The sequence below is a fragment of the Chinchilla lanigera genome, unplaced genomic scaffold (assembly GCF_000276665.1).
Source record: "Chinchilla lanigera isolate Chin_1 unplaced genomic scaffold, ChiLan1.0 scaffold00017, whole genome shotgun sequence".
In the NCBI taxonomy this organism is placed as follows: Eukaryota; Metazoa; Chordata; class Mammalia; order Rodentia; family Chinchillidae; genus Chinchilla; species Chinchilla lanigera.
This window is the reverse complement of record NW_004955418.1, coordinates 21,817,132-21,833,857: the sequence shown is the minus strand read 5'-3', so window position 1 is coordinate 21,833,857 and position 16,726 is coordinate 21,817,132. Positions and strand designations below refer to the sequence as shown.

The 16,726-nt window shown below is 34.8% G+C and overlaps 1 long non-coding RNA gene across 7 annotated transcripts in view; it reads left to right on the top strand.

The window, feature by feature from the left end:
* Positions 1-228: 228 nt before the first annotated feature.
* Positions 229-16,726, top strand: part of LOC106148224 — a 138,015-nt gene continuing 121,517 nt past the window's right edge. For all 7 annotated transcript variants that reach the window (XR_001233478.1, XR_001233477.1, XR_001233475.1 and 4 more), the window contains exon 1: positions 229-431. This is a non-coding gene — a long non-coding RNA (uncharacterized LOC106148224). The remainder of the gene's footprint in view (positions 432-16,726) is intronic.

Here is a 16,726-nt window from a genome sequence, read left to right as displayed (position 1 = left end):
CAAGGAAATTCAATCTAACGCAGCTCAGTCACTGTGGTTTTACACATTCTTGAATCAATAATAGGCCACAGATCTGAAACTTCTGGATCCCTCCTCACTGGTGTCCCATAGCACTGCCAACTACTCTTGCTACTTCCGCTATTTGACGTATTATTTACTCTGTGAATCACGGGCTTCGTGGTCTATAATACTCACAGCAAACCAGGAAACTAAAAGTATTAAACCAGCTGCTGTGCCTTCTTATGAGTCTAAGGAGTGATGAGGTAGGAGGATGTACTACCTTCACCTCCATACAGGGCCTCTAATTCCTCTTTACAGCCCGAAGGAACTGTCACGCAAAGCCCGTGCTGTGCTGGTGGAATTTCCTGGCTTGCAACATTCATTCCTAGACTCGAATCCTCCAAGAAAGATGGAGGTGAGGGCGGGGTGAGGTAAGAAACTTGTTTTTTAACTTTTGCCAGTATTCATGGTATAAATACTTCCAACCACATAAACTTCAGTTGAACAAGAGTTTATGAAGTGGGTCTCTCATTTTCTGAAACTGCATCCATTGACATCCAATAACCATTCGTTAGCTATTTCTTTCATATCACTGCCAAAGGACCTTATGTGAAATCTATCCGTTCTTTTTGCTTTCTGACCTACTCATTACTTATTGCTACTACTGAGCTGTAGGCTCTTACAGCTTTTGACTGACTAAGCAAAGTTGCAGGGTGAGTGGACTCAGCCTCTGGGCTGCTTACTCCGCCTTTGGTTTACTCTCCTCATCTCTTTGCTGTTCCTCCTAGCCCTACCAAGGCTAGGACTGCCAGTGATTTAACAATACTGCAAAAGTACCCTCACCTCTGTTCAAACTGCCAGCACTACTGCGCATTCACAAATGTGTCTGCCGAGTCAAGTTGCACAGCAGTTACTGAGGGCTCCGTGGGCGTCCTTCCTGGGTTTTCTGCAGTGGTGAGAGGGGTGGTCTGGAAAGAATGACTAACTGAATAGTGACTCCACGGTACTGCCAGACAAGGACAAACAGAGAGCTTATCTATCTCCCCTGTCACTGCTCAAATGTGTGAACTTTTAGTCTAAATCTCTCCAAAATGGCCTGGGAAAACTGGAGAGGGTAGAGAAGATTATCTTGCTCGGTTTATCTTACTCATCATTTCTGTGTTTTCTAAAACGGTTCATTCAGGAGGCCTCTAAATTAGTCTTGGCCAGAACCAAGTCTTGTCTCCCTGACTGTTCAGACTTTCCACTTCTCTTGGCTTCCTCGCTTTATTTCGACTCTGGGCCATCCTCTCATCTGGATGTCCTTTCTTTACTCTTTCATATTGTCTTCAAAAATTAGCCTTTTCAAACAGACTGCTTTAATTTTTATCCCACTATATCTCATCTTCCTTCCAATTTCATTAATTCTCTATCTAATCCATGCCTTAGCACCTAGATGATCTGGAGCTAGTATCTGAACACTGTGCTTTAGTTCTATCACCTGCAAAATGAAGACAACAGTCATATGCATACCATAGAGCTACTGTGGAAATTACATATGTTAATAGGGGGAATTCATGGACAATAGCAACTGACTTTACAGTGTCTTTGCAAGAAACATCAACTGTTATTACTAGTAGTGGTATCTAGTATTTTATCTCTACTCCAACTCTTAGCTCTTTAGAAGGAAAGAGACCATGTCTGTTTGTCTCTTGAGCCTCTTTTTTTCTTACCTGGCACGTAGCAAAGTCTTACTACATATTTACTGACTAATGTATGATACATGACAAATTTTGCCTAGTTATTGTGTATGCACAATGTGTGTGTATAAGTGTGTGTATATATATATATATATATATATATATATATATATATATATATATATAGTACAAGAGAGATACTCCAAAATAACCCTAATGAACAAGTGGAGTGTTTAATGGTTTTAATGCTAGATGAACTACATTCATTGTGTTCTCATAATATTTTCCTTTTCTACCCTGCAGTATCAGTGGTAGCATCCAGAATAATATCTGTCAGGGCAAGAACTACAATAGATTCATGAATGAAAATGTCAAATAGCTTTTCAGTGCAGTGAACAATAATGGCAACAAAAACTAATAATGGTAGTAAACTGCTGAAACAAGAATTATGTGCAGAGGCTGGCCTGCCTGTTGCAGCTGGGGAAATGAAGCATGACTGCTTTTTGGAGACGGAGTCACTCTCCTATTAAGCCAAGGATGTTCTGAAGTCACTACAAACAAGTGAAAATGAGTCAGAGAGATAAAATGGAAAGTCTGAAACTCAAAGTCCTCCATATGGAGCTAATGTTTAAATAAGCATTATGTGATATCTAGCCCACCTTGATGGCTATAATTAAGGCAATCACAATCATCAGTAGCATTACAGCTGAATTACAGACTTAATCCTAGCTGAGATAACAATCTTTATCTAGGCTTTCAAAGGGCTCCAGATTCCTGCTCATCCATGCTATATTCCTATTGATAAGTGGTACCGTTTAAATAGAAAAGAAAAAATTACAGAGGGCAAACAAAAGACAAATGAATCAAGACCTTCAAAAAAGAAAGCTTGAATAATTGGAGCTCAATATCTTTTCTAAAGGGAGAAATAAAGACAGAAGCTTTGGCATCAGTATCAATTGTGTATTATGTACTATATTCCTTCTAGGAAAATATTTTTTATATTAGAAATATATGCTAAGCTATTGCTGTGCTGAGTGGGAGGCTAAAAGCTTGCAAGTCATAAATGGGTTGAGCCACATGTGTGTAGGTATTATTTAAGGTTCATGAATCTATCAAGATTAGAGTATACTTTCATTTTTTGATTCAGTGTTAAATTAAGCTTTCCTTTGTGTCAAAGTGCTGTGATTACCAATACATTGAACCCCTACTATAGGCTAAATATTGCCTCTAGTCTTCCCCAAAACTCTATAAAGTAGGTATCAATGTTCTTTTTTTTTGCAGTTGAAGACTGAGGCTCAGAGAGCTCAAAAAATTTGCAGAGGGTCGGGTTTTGAATGTCCATGAATTCTACCTTCAAAACAAGCAGGCTTTACCATTGCAATTCACTGTCTCTCAGTAATACTGCTAAATCAGACTGAGTGTTTATTATATGCTGTATGATCTAAACACATTACATTATTGATATTCACAAGACATCTGTGACATAGATACAGATGAGAAATTCAGAGAGAAAAAGCCACTTCTTTAGGAGCATAAACTAGTAAGTGGAGATTTAACCCAGGAGAGTTCGTGGTTCCAAAACTTGTAACCACCACACCATGCTCCCGCCAACTGAGATCACGTCTTCTTTTGTAGGAAGGCAGGTTACTACATAAACAGTGACTCTTTCATCACTAGGGGCCATGCACACATTTTATTCATCATGAAGCAGAAAAAAGCTGGATCTTTCTGTAAGGTTATTTAAATAAAACAGAGGTCCCAACAGAACTTACACGAAAATATTCAAATTGAAGTACTGAGTATTTTCTCTGTCCACTAAGTCTCCTTCTCCTTTATACATAATTCATGACACAAAACTTGAACCATTCAACCCCCCCAAAAAAACCCAGAACCAGCATGGGTGCAACCTCAGTAAGCAGCTCATGGCTGAGAGGCTTACACAAAATCTCTCCGTCATACCTCGAAGAAAACATTTTCAGATGGTCTTAAAAGTTTAAGATTATGCAATACAAACATGTACTAATGAAAAAATAAAAACTTAAAGAAATAAATTTTAAAAAGATAAAAGTTCAAGGAAGATACATCCAGGATTGAAGTAGAAAATAAATATCACACAAAAAATTAAAAGCCACTCGATGTTAAAAATAGAAATGGAAGATGGAGATGAATTAGTTTTTAGTAGAAAAAGTGAAAAGAAATAGAACAGAGGAGAGACAATAAGAAAAACACATCTAAATCTATAGAAGACTAGAATAAATAAATGAATAAATGTTTAGAAAAGATAAATATTAAATTCTATTTATTTGATTACTTATATATCTATATCCATGTCTACTTTGTTTTTCTGAAGAAGAAAAGAATAAATGTTTGTGAATTAGGTGTTCAAAATACTGAAACAAGAAATGATTGAATTTTTATATTAGATGTGTTTTTTGTTTTGGTTTGGTTTGTTTTGTTTTTGTTTTTTTTCCAGTACCAGGAGTCAAACTCACGACCTTTCACTTGCCAGGCAGGCTCTGTGCCGCTGAGCTAAATCCCCAGCCCCTATATTAGATGTTAAATTCTGTCTTAAGAAAAAAAATATGGTCAACCAATGCCATGGCATATCCTGGAGCAGTTACCAGACTTGAAGAATAGAAGATGAATTCTATTGCTGGCTTTTAGATCTCTTCTTCATGCACCATCCCACCCTAGCCCTGTAGGCCCTGGCCTTGGGGGAGAGTTACAGGAGCCTACAATAAGAATCTGAGTCCCCTCCTGGAAAGTGGATGTGGAGGAAATGTGTCCAGTGTGCTAGTTGACTTTTCATAATATGAAACTTATAAATATCTCTTCTTTTTCTGAAAAAATTTCAACTTCATAAAAAAAAACTATTTCTAGACAAAGAACACAAATAACATAAATACCCTATTTGAGCAAAAAAATAACGGATTATTAAGAGTAAAAGGATGTGGTCAGGGCTGGGGATTTAGCTCAGCGGCAAAAGCGCCTGCCTGGCAAGTGCAAGGTAGTGAGTTCGGTTCCCGGTACCAGAGAAAAACCAAAAAAAAAAAAAAAAAAAAGGATGTGGTCATTTTTTTATTCTCTAACATAGTGTCTTTTAATATTTAAGGCAGCAAATATTACACAGAGGCAAAGCTATATAATTCCCACATACAAGCACTTTGAAGAACTATGTCATAAAATTCAAGCTGACAGATATGAATCAAAATAAAGATGAGGATTGGAAAATAGGAGATAAAATATAAAGATGGTAAGCAGTCATTCAATTTACATAAAAGAGTTAATATTAAAAAGTGGGCCTTATAATTGCTTTTCAATTATATCACTACATAACCAACAAAGTCAGTCGAAGTACTAAAAGAAAGAAAAATCTATTGAATTGGATTTAAAATCATATCCAAGTTAAGAGGTCAATAGTTATTAATTCTGTCAAATCAGTTCTAGAGATACAACTTGCACATAGCCAGAAAACTGAACAAAACAGTAAGTACATATTGAGAGTTATGACTAACAGAAGTGTCTGAGTTTACCTAGCAACTAATTGAGATAATGCTATATATTGTGATTTAATAAATTTTCAAAGTTACTAAATCACTACAAGAATTAAAACTTACAAGAAAAACTTAAAAGTCAATCATGCATTCCTAATCATCTCGAGAGACACACACACATGCAAAGAACAAAACACAAGAAAAGAGGAGAGTGGCTCTACAAAACAGATGAATATAGATAGTTTTCAGAAATACTAACAAAAATGTGTGCAATCGCGAACGTTAATAATGGAATTCAAATCAAGGAGGAAACGGGCATAGAGGAGTTCAGGTTGTGCTTTTGACACTTAGTAATGTAGAAAAAGGTAAAACACTGTAAAGATATAATAGTTCAAAATTTATGGACTAGTAAGAATAACAATGAAATGAGTAAACTTAAATAATTTAAATAGTAAATAAATAAATGAAATGAATCAGAGCTTATGTCTTTTCCTATCCTTAATAAATGTAAAACTTTGGTACCACTTGCAAAAGAACATGAAATGGATATTCAAAGAGCAAAAATTGTAGAATGTAAAGTGAACACAGAAAATAACATTAGTATTCTTACACACCTTTCAGCTGATTTGATCAAACAGTCCAAATATATTTACATAAATATATCTTTAAAATGTCAAAGTCTTTATTTACTAGGTTATAGAGATTTTGTTACTAACAAACTTCAAGTAAGTTTTTGAAAATCACTTTTTAGATTTAGAGAAACTATCTGCTTATGATGAACTATAATTAGGATAATACAAAAGAAAAATAATACTGTAAAAGACTCAGAGATTCTATTTTCACCAACTCCTGCATTTAAATACAAAGCCAAATCAAAAGTATAAGATAGCTAGAGGATGATAAAAAGCCATCATGAGCTGTGAAAATTGACTAAGATTGTGATCAAAGGAAAATTTAGAGTCTCTTAACAATTACCTAAACAACAAAAGATGAAAAAATGAGGTAAGTACTTACATAGGAACTAAAAAAGTAATAATAATATGAAACTAAGGAAAAATGAAGGGAATTGTTGGTATAAAAAATTAGTAAACTGCAAAAAAGAAATGGAGTCAACATATAAATTGACTAAATATTTGTGTGTACATCATATAATTAGACAGATACTATGCTTTTCCATGTACTGACATATAACATATACATAATGTAACAAATATTTAAAAGTATTATGGGAAAACAGAGAAACAAAAATAATTGAATATGCTGATAACTATAACAATACTAAAACACTATATACTATACACAGGCCACATCTACCTGAAGCTAAATTCACATATGAATGTACATAAAAATATGTATATGTATGTATGTGTATAAACTGATCTTGGAAAAGTAAAATAAGGAAGAAGGGCATACAATAAAAAAAATGGAATATATTTGTAAGTACGGGTGCAGCAAAATGGAAAAAGATTTACAGTCTGGAGATGAATTTGAAAGTCTAAGTAAAATGAATGCTTTCTTCTGATAACAGAAATGACAAAGTCAGCCCTGGAAATCAGTTGAAAACACAATTTTCAATTTTTCTGAGAGAAGAATGTGAAGAAAAATATTTATGCTGATCCAACGTAAGCCAACTCCTTTCCTAAACAAAAGATTTTCAGTGGTGAATTCTAATCAACTCCGGAGGAACAGATAACTAACAGTTTCCCGAAATATTCTATAAAACATGGAAAGATATAGTTTCCTGACTAATTATAGAGCAAACATAAATTAATATTCTAAGCCCATAAAATTACCCTTTTTTTAAAAAAGCGAGTGAAAAAATCCCAGTTTGATACCATTTTTTGTATACAGAACACACAAGTGAGGGAAATTCTCATACTGTTAAGAGAGAGCACACAATTAAGTAGATTTACTCATAGAATGTGAAGACAAACTTGTATTTGAAATCCATGAATGTATTTTAAAAATTGTAAAGTAAAAAGATAGCATATAATAATCATATGTAACGCATTTTATTTGGTAAAAGCTTATATTTAATCTTGATTTTTGCAATTAACAAAATGCTAACTGATGTTTTTACAACTGTGTATGTATATGTAGTCTATGTCTATGTATATGTCTGCAGACAAAATCCATAATAATGGTGTAATATTAGAAACATCTCCATTAAATTCATTAAAAATAAAAACAAATGTTTACTATTATCGCTATTACTCAGGTGCCAAATGATGTCTTTCAATATTGTTTCAGAAACACCAAATGATTTAAGATTGTTTTTAAATATGAGACATAAATAGTGAAAACATAAAATAATATTTTTTAAATGATCAAATTGCTGAAAAACTCGAAATAACTAACATGAAAAGCAATAGGAATATGTACTGAAAGATGAAACTACAATTAAGGAACTGTATGGAAAATAATACACAATCAAGCCTAGCTATTAAATATAGAGTAGTAAAAAATCTTAGAAAAAGATTAAATATCTAGACGTGAAATCAATCATAACTTTGAGAAATCAGTAGAGTATAAAATGCTATTATATATGTATAGTATTGTAAAGAAATACTTCAAAAGAAAATATAAAATTTATTATACAGAAAGATTCAATATTGTAAAAATGTTAAGTTCAAATTAAATTAATCTAGAGATTTCACATGATCCAAATAAAATACCACAGCCTTATTTTTGGAACTTGAACAAGCTGATTCTAAATTTCTTATGTAAAAATAAACATGAAAAACTGGCAGTAAGTTTCTGAAAAAATTAAAAGTAGTAAAAGAGGATACTTCAATAAGATGAGATATAGTTTAATAGTACTATAATTGTTTGATTTTGTGCTGATATCTAATAGGCAGACTAATCAATTTGATAGAAGAAAAGGTCAAGAAATAAAGGGAAATATATTTCAGAATCCATTGTATCATAAATTTAGCATCTCAAATCCAAAAAAAAAAAAAGTAGCTTTCTCAATACTATGCTAGGAAAAGCAACTAGCTATTTTTCTCAAGATGGTTGTTATCATAAAAGTTGACCCCAATAAATTTTAGGTATATTAAAGGTTTGAATATAAAAAAAAACTTCAGAAGTAATAAAAAAGTGGTATACTTAAAAATAATTTTATAAGGGCAACCCACAAGCAACATAAGAAAAGAATATAAATATGACTCTATCAAAATTGAAATATTCTATGATTCAAGCCACAGGAAACAAAGCATAGAGGTATTGATTATTAAATAGAATTATTTCCCTCATATGCAATCAATAAGCATATAATTTCTTTTAAAGTAACTGAACTAGAAAAAATGGCAAATACAGAAGAAAATGTAGTTTTATATACAGTAGCTAACTGCAGAGTTAAAATAGCCTTTGATTAAAAATGCTATTTTGAGGCATTTATCTAGCATTTACATGGGTGTCTATAAATGAAGAGATAGAAATAAGGATGCTCTTTACAGCACTGAAACAACAAAAAACTGCAACATTTCTAAATTTCAAGAAGTGCTAAATGAGTTAAATCAATTTCAGGGCCCTGGTAAATGAAATTACTCGGTCGCTGTTATCAAGAAGCACTATAGAATTGTAATGAAAATATCCCTAAAATATAGTGTTAAAAAAAGAGAGAAATATTTTGTATGAGTGTATGTATATATACAGTTTTTTTGGAAGCATACACAAAAGACTTTAAAAATTGGAATTGGAGAACCAGGATGAAAACAGGAGTTGTTTTTCATATCATAACTTCTCAACTGCTTGAAGTTTTTGCAGGAACATTTGTTACTTTTTAAATTTAAAAATACAAATAAAATCAAGCAACTGAAGTATGCATTAGCCATTTTATTTCATTGCATTCCATTTTGCTTCATTTTGTTTCTTTTCATTTCATTTCATATCATTTCATTTCATTTTTTGTAGTGAGAATTGAATCCAGGTGCTACCACCATGCTAGGCCAGTTCTCCACACCTGAGATGCCCTCCCAAGCCTTTTTATTTGTATTCTGAGGCAGGATCTCACTACCAAGCCCTTGTTGGTCTCAGACTTGCACTCTTTCTGCCTCAGACTCTCAGGTATCTACAGTTCCAGGCAGGTACCACCACACAGACCACTCAGCCTCTTTACGACCCTCATGAACTTGGCAATAGCCAATAAGTGTTGCAAAGTTATGTAAAATTTTTGATAACATAATTTCATGTCATAATTTCTTATCTTAATGTTTATACTCTCAAAGTAAAATCATTTTAGAAGTCAGTAAAAGGCAAAAGATGTTCCATAATCAGTGAAGTCTTTTTAATTCCTAATGCCATACATACAAAAGTAGTCAAATATTCACGCATTTTAGATGAAAATATTAGAACTTACTAGCAGGTATGTGAGTTAGAGGGAAGAGTACTGAAATGATATTCACATCATCTGGATTTGAAACTGGCTCTACCATTTACTTGGACAAGATATGCAGTCTATTAAATCTTCAATTTATTGAATGATAAAATAGAGATACAGGCAGCAACTTTATAGCACAGTTGTGGAGATTACACTCTGGCATGTTAATGTTGAATAAAGATTCCAGGGCAGTTACAGCCATAGGATGACTATCCAAAAGATATTATCTTTGTGGTATTGTCTACAATAGCATCTTCAGGCCAGAAAATGGTAAGAGGTCCCAACAGATCCAAAGTAAATTCCAAAAAGCTATAAAAACAAGAGAATGGAAACCACATGCCACTTAATAAAGTCTCAATCCACTATGCAGCTCCTGCCCAATGCAAGAGCTCACAGAGCCATGTGGATTATATTCATCTGAATGCTCTTTGAATGCTTTTTAAATACTCTTTAATTTGTTGTTGCTGTTAATGACCCGATTGAGAATTTTTAGGGCCTACAAAGGAGCATTTTATTTGTCACTTAGCACTATCTCTTTTCTTCCAATTTTCTTCTCTCTCTGTTTTCTGCCTCTTCCTCCATTACATAAATAGATAGAACCGTGCCATATGTGTAATTTTTTCAATTTCACTCTTTATCCCCTTATAGAAAGTTGTTTTAAATGGACTATACCAACAGAACTGGAGGTGCTAACTAGATCAAACAGTTAATTCTGAAAAAATTTGAAGGCTTTCCATAACATTTGTTTATGTTGGCTTTTTCATTTAGTTTCTAGGAAAATTTTATCACTGTGACAGTTAATTCAAATCCCAGCAAGACCTGGTAAGCAAATAACTTGCCAAGTTTTAACTAGAAGTATTCCTTAGCCTTCACCAAAAGAAGGAGCAATTTGAGGTGTATTTCTATAATGGATGAGCCTTCTGTCTGAGTATTCCATTACCTCATTCATTTTAAAGTCAATGTAGAACTTATGGACAGTGCCCAAATTCACAGCCCTGAGTCCAGACTCCCTTTTTTAGCCTACAGAGGAGTCATTGCATAAGTTGTCATCTCTCCGAGCCAGCTCCTCTCCATCATATTTCTTTTCCTGAGGGGCACAAGGGTTTCAGACTCTTCGGCTAGCCAATAATGTCAGTCCCATTAAAGATCAGCACAGCTAGTTAAAACATCCCATTTCCATTCTCTGGGATATTAGCATATCACTAACAGAGTGATTTGGCAAAGGCAACCAAGCACTAAACTACCCAAGATGCAAGCCCCTGAGTACCTTTGTGTTCACTCTAGGATTACAAATTAGTAGTCAGGAATTTTATGAAATGTTTAATTTTCCCACGTGTTTTGAAAACTGTCTCGTTGGAGGTCCTTACTACTAAATACGGAAAGTATAGCTTCTTCAAGGAATGACAGATTAGACCATCTTCTCGAAGAAGAAATGATGTCATGGTTGCTTAGGGGATGAAGTTTATCTGGGTGCATACCATGTCTATAATTAGCATTCTGAAGGGGCAAGGCTATGCACTGCTGGGATAGGATTACCTTTGCTATTTCACACTGTCACTCACTGCCCTTGTGAGACTGGTTACATCATTCCTTCAAATGTCCTCAGGAAAGAGAGAACAGAGAGTGTTAGCAACGCCAAATGGCTCATCTATGTCACATACGCCCTTTACACTTTTATAGCCTTTCCTTATACTGTCTTCTATCTGACCATATTAAAGTTTCCTCTAGATAGCCAGTGTCATCCTTTTAGGAACACAAATAGGTGAACTCCTGGGCCTGAGACTTTGATAAACAGGGTAAAAGCTAACTGTGTCCAAGTGGATCTTCAAAGTTAAGAAAGAAATATATCTATTTTCAAATACAAAAACCAAAGTCGAGGGGACTGGGATTTGAATGGGGAATGAATTCAAGGCTCTGAGAAAAAATTGTAAAATGTGAAAGTGTTCTAGGTTTATTTTTAATACGAGAGGACAACATTATTCAGGGAAGCATCTGTCTGCTTGAATGTATAAAGTCAGGACACCCAACTGTTTTTTCTGTCCCCTTTCACCTACTGAAGTTCTTTTAATCCTTCACAGCCTACATCAAATATCTTCCATCTACAGCCTTCTGAAACTCTTCCCTGACTCGTAGCAGAATGAATCATTGCCTCCTCTGAGCTGGCTCAAAATGTGTTCAAATTTCCTAGTTTGAAGTTGATCATCTTAATATATTTATGTAGAGATTTATCTTCTACAGATGAGGCCAGGTATAAAACATTATTTTTCTTCACATCTCTGAAAACTAACCTATTCATAGGTGTAAGCATTCTTTAGATAAGAGGAGCCAAGTCCAAATACGGCTTGCATTTTCCATGAGATGAGGTGGTGCATATAATGGGTCGCAGATGCTTTCATGAACTAGAATTTATTGCATGCCTGATTAAGTCTATAGCCATCCTAAATGATATCTTAGTACACCTTAGATTTTATAGGCAATTTGTGAAGAAATTAGCTAAAAGAAAAACAAATCAAACAAAAATGTTACATAATTATCATGAGTATATATATATATATATATATATATATATATACACATAACCCAAATGAAGGGAGTTTTAGAAGATAAATTCATTTTGAGGGAAGACGTAGCAGGATAATAAAGGAAGGGTAACAATTTTCTGGAGCCACCACTACAGAAGAATATTAAATACCTATAAATGTGCTGCCAATAATTCTTTGCAAAGCAAAGAATGATATTTATGTTACCCTCATGGCATCTGCGGGACATCTGGGTAATTTCTGTTCAAAGTTTCCATCTTTCTCATTTTCAGAGCTTTCATAATCTCAGTGGCCTGTCATGTTGGGGGAAAGAGCGCTTATTCATAATAAGCTGAATCTTCATTCTATAGTCACTAGTAAAAATGGGTCATAGATCATGTCGTGTTGCCTGTAACCTAGTTAATAATTCCGGCATGAGGGAAGTTTCAAAGTCATGGTTTCATATAGAAACCTTTTAAAACTCATTAGCTTCTGATAATTATATTAATATCAAAAGCAGTAAAATCATGGAGCTCATTTCAGAAAAAAAGTCAGTAGCGAACGTGTTCTGGGGATGTTTTCTCTTTCAACTTTCTGGGAACAAAAGAAAAGGCTGCTCAGGGGTCTAACGTGACACCTATTTTAGAGGCAGAAGAAGCAAGTTCGTGGAAGCATCACGTCGTGAAGTAGCGGATTCTGAAATGAAAAGGAAGAATATTAGAGCAACATCTCTAAATGTGACTCGGCACTGGAGAAGCCTCTGCACTTGTGATTGATTTGCATTTCTGCCTATGTCTGAATTCATATTCCCTAAGCACAGATGGAGGTGTGATAGATTTTTTTTTGAGCACATCTATTTATTCAGATACCGGATTCAGTCTCTGAGTAGGGAGATGGTGAAGGCTGCTGTGAGCAGATGGCACATAGGCACTATGACTTCAGAAACAACATTCTTTAAAGACAAGTGGCGCAGTAATAATAATAATCCTTAGCACATATATTGCACCTTTGGTCTGCCAACATGAACTAATTAATCTTCAGTAGACCCCTGTGAGCTAAGTAAGTGCTTATAATTATATCTATTATGCAGTCAAGTCAACTAAGAATGTGTCTGCACATACTGTGGAAGAATTGGCCCAAGTTAAAGACCGGGTGGATCCAATTTGCATGGCTCTTTAAGATTTCTGCTCTAGTAGCAGAGACTAGCATTTCTAGATGCTTTGCTGTTTGAGGCACCCGGTAGATTTGAAGCAGGATATCAACCACAAGACGTATTTCATTCAGTAGGTTTGCACTGCTGCGGTCTAAAATAGGCCTGAGAAAAGTTGAGTCATTTTTCTAAAACCCCAGAGGCCATGACTGGCCAGAATCAGGAATGGAATTACAGAGCCCTGCCTGCTTCTCCTGTGTGACTGAGCGTGTCTTTTAAAGATATCCTTTACATTACGAAACAACATAAAGAGTTGGGAGAAGTCTAGAACTTTCCCTTAATATTCGCTGTGCTTGAGGTTTTTCAGTTGCAAGTTGGTTGAATGTGACCTATGGGCTATGACCAGAGAGATTAATAATCCACACTGGAGTGCAGGACTGCTGAGCGGCTTGGAGGTGACCCTGAGTAGCTTATTCTGAGGTTTTGATCGTGCTGATGTGGAGAAGCGGAGGGGTAATCTTGAAGATCTAAATTTTGGTGTACTTGAAGTTATTGGCATGACAACAGACCTGAGCCTCAATTTGAAAACAGAGAGAAAAAAAATCACTTTATTGTTTTTTTACTTTTATTTTTTGTTTGTTTGTTTTCTGGTACCAGGAATAGAACTTACGACCTTGCGCTTGCCAGGCAGGCACTGTGCCCCTGAGCTAGATCCCCAGCCCGCCAAAAATCACTTTAAAAGTGACAGCATGAATAGACCCCAACAAATTCAGGAGAATTTAAGGAGATAATGTATGAGAAATGTCTCTCAGGACCTGATATTTGCTAGACAAATGTGTGAGATTTCACTGCCCGAGTCACCTTTCATTAGCAAGGTGATTTAGGGAAGGTCGCAACCCTTAAGACTCAGCTTGCTCCCCCTGCAAAAAAGGTTATTTCACAAACCACAAATAACTTTAGAAACCCTAAAGCCACATCTGTTCCTCTCAAAAGAAAAAGTCAAAATTTTTCATGACTGTTTTATTTTTTTGTTTGTTTGTTTGTTTGCTTGTTTGTTTTCCTGTACTGGGAATCGAACTCACGACCTTGCGCTTGCCAGGCAGGCGCTGTGCCGCTGAGCTAAATCCCCAGCCCAACATGACTGTTTTAAAATCTTCCGAATATGAGATCTATTATTAGCACTGTTGGCATTTGAAGCAGCAAAACCCTCTGTTTTAAATCTTGGAGGGCCCATCTACTTTGACCATCTACTTTTCCTTTATGTTTTTAAAGCTGCTTTTGTGTTATGCCAGGGATCTCAAACTCAAATCCCTTAGAGAGTAGGGGAGACAGCATTAAATGTGCACCTGCTGAATATATAACAACAGTGGTGCTTAGAGGTGAATATTGACTGCAAGCTCTGCTGTCATATGACTTCAAGTCATATCCCATTAACATACAGGAGTATTTCTTATTCATGAAAGAGACCTTCTTCCCCCAGATACTATAGTCTTCTGGTCCCTTGGATTAATGTGCTCTCTCTTCTTTTTGCTTATCAAAACCTTTAAAAATTATCTACATCGCATTCAGCCTCACTCATGAGATCATTCCTGAGCTCCATAGCTCATAGTCATCTCTTCTTATACAGAATTCACAAGTTTCACCTTCTGTACATCTCATTTCCCATTGACAAATGGCATATGGTTCCTGATTTTTTTACCTCCTATAAATATTTGCAGTGTTATCTTATTAGGCCCTGCACATCCATAACCTAAAAGTAATACAATAATTAAATTATCACATATGCTTTGTGCTAAGAAATACATTTGGTACATAAAAATTCCCAGTAAATACTAGTTCTTATAATTATTTTAGACCTGAATTATGTTATTCCTTACCTGACCTTTCACAGAAATGACCATAAAGATATCTTTTACACATTTATAAAAATTTGCAATATACCAAACAAATTAATCTTCATAAAATACTTAGAAGCATGTGGTATATTCTTTCTTGGAGCAAAGAATTCAAGTTCAGTAAAGGATAAACGATTAAATGTGGGCATAGCTAGGAGACAAACCAACACATCGTGAGAGCTTCTGATTCCAAGGTCAGCCTTGGAGAAGAATTTATCAGTAATGACTCATACACATCTCTAATATAATCCCTACACTGGTCTTCTCTGGTTGCTGGATCATGTGGCCTTTACTATTATATCTGAATTGGTCTGTAAATTATTAAAAGATCACACATGTTCAATTGCGATCGCAGTGAGGAAAGGTCTTTCTTGCTATAAGTTTTAGTAGCCTTTGAATGTTCAATAGATATTTTTAAAATTCACTTTGCTCGAGACTTTAATATCAGTTTGACTATAAGTTTGTCATGTGAACACTAAGATAATGGCAAATATTTATTACAATCGTGTGATCTGGATGTAAGAAGTAATGCTACTTGCCCATAAAATGATGAGCAAAAATATGACAGCTTTGGCCTTTACTCTAGATGTGTTCTGTGTCATCAAGGTCTTATCCTTAGGTTGAAAATTATGAAAACTATAATGAAACCCTTTGGATGATAGACTTAGACATCCTCAAATGGCACAACTGTTAGAAATCGTGGCGTGCCTTGTGAAAATCCACAAAATATTAATTAGTTCTATTTCATTCACAGTAGTTCAGCATAAATGTTGCTGTACAACATTTGAAACTCTACACTGTGTATTCATGTTGAACTAGAATGCAAAATAACCACTCAAAGCACTGGTGGTGCTTCCAAAAAAATTAGGGTTAGTGTCAAGCATTGGTGTGTTTATATATTAATATTCTTCTCTAACTTATTTATGCACTTTTCTCACTATGTATATAGAGAAACACTATGTATAAAATTTGAAAAAGTATCTTGACATTAACACACAACTAGTGGAGGAATTCCACTAATTAATATAATGATTCTTCTAGACATTTGGACAAAATAACTACAGATTGACTTTGACAGTGAAGCACAAGACCCACTTTATAGAATTCCAATTTTGATGCAGAACATTTGAAAATCTTCTTCATAGAAAATGAAGTAAAGCTGCAATTTCCCTATAGTTTGTCCTTCATTAAAAGTAATGAATATGTCAAGTTGTTTATTTTTATGTTTACCTCACATATTCTTCTTTTCTTTGGACCACAAACTGCACATATTTATATGTAGAACTAATTCTTTAAGACTATCTCCTTACCTAATAAAAGCAGTCTATATCTGGGTGTTACAAGGACACATGTAGTTGTATGATGGCCATACTTATTTATTTTGCTATTATGATTCTAATGTCTACAGTTTGGGTTAGAATTTCCTTGCTAGCGAGGCTTGAGGTGCATGTCTGTAATTCCCAGAATTCTGTAGGCTGAAGCAGGATGATCGCAAGTTTGTACCCAGGCAGGGAAACTTACCAAACTAAAACTATAAAATGGGCTGAGGATATAGCACTGTGTAATAGCCTTGGGTTCAATCCCCTGTATTATTAAAGGAAGAAAGTG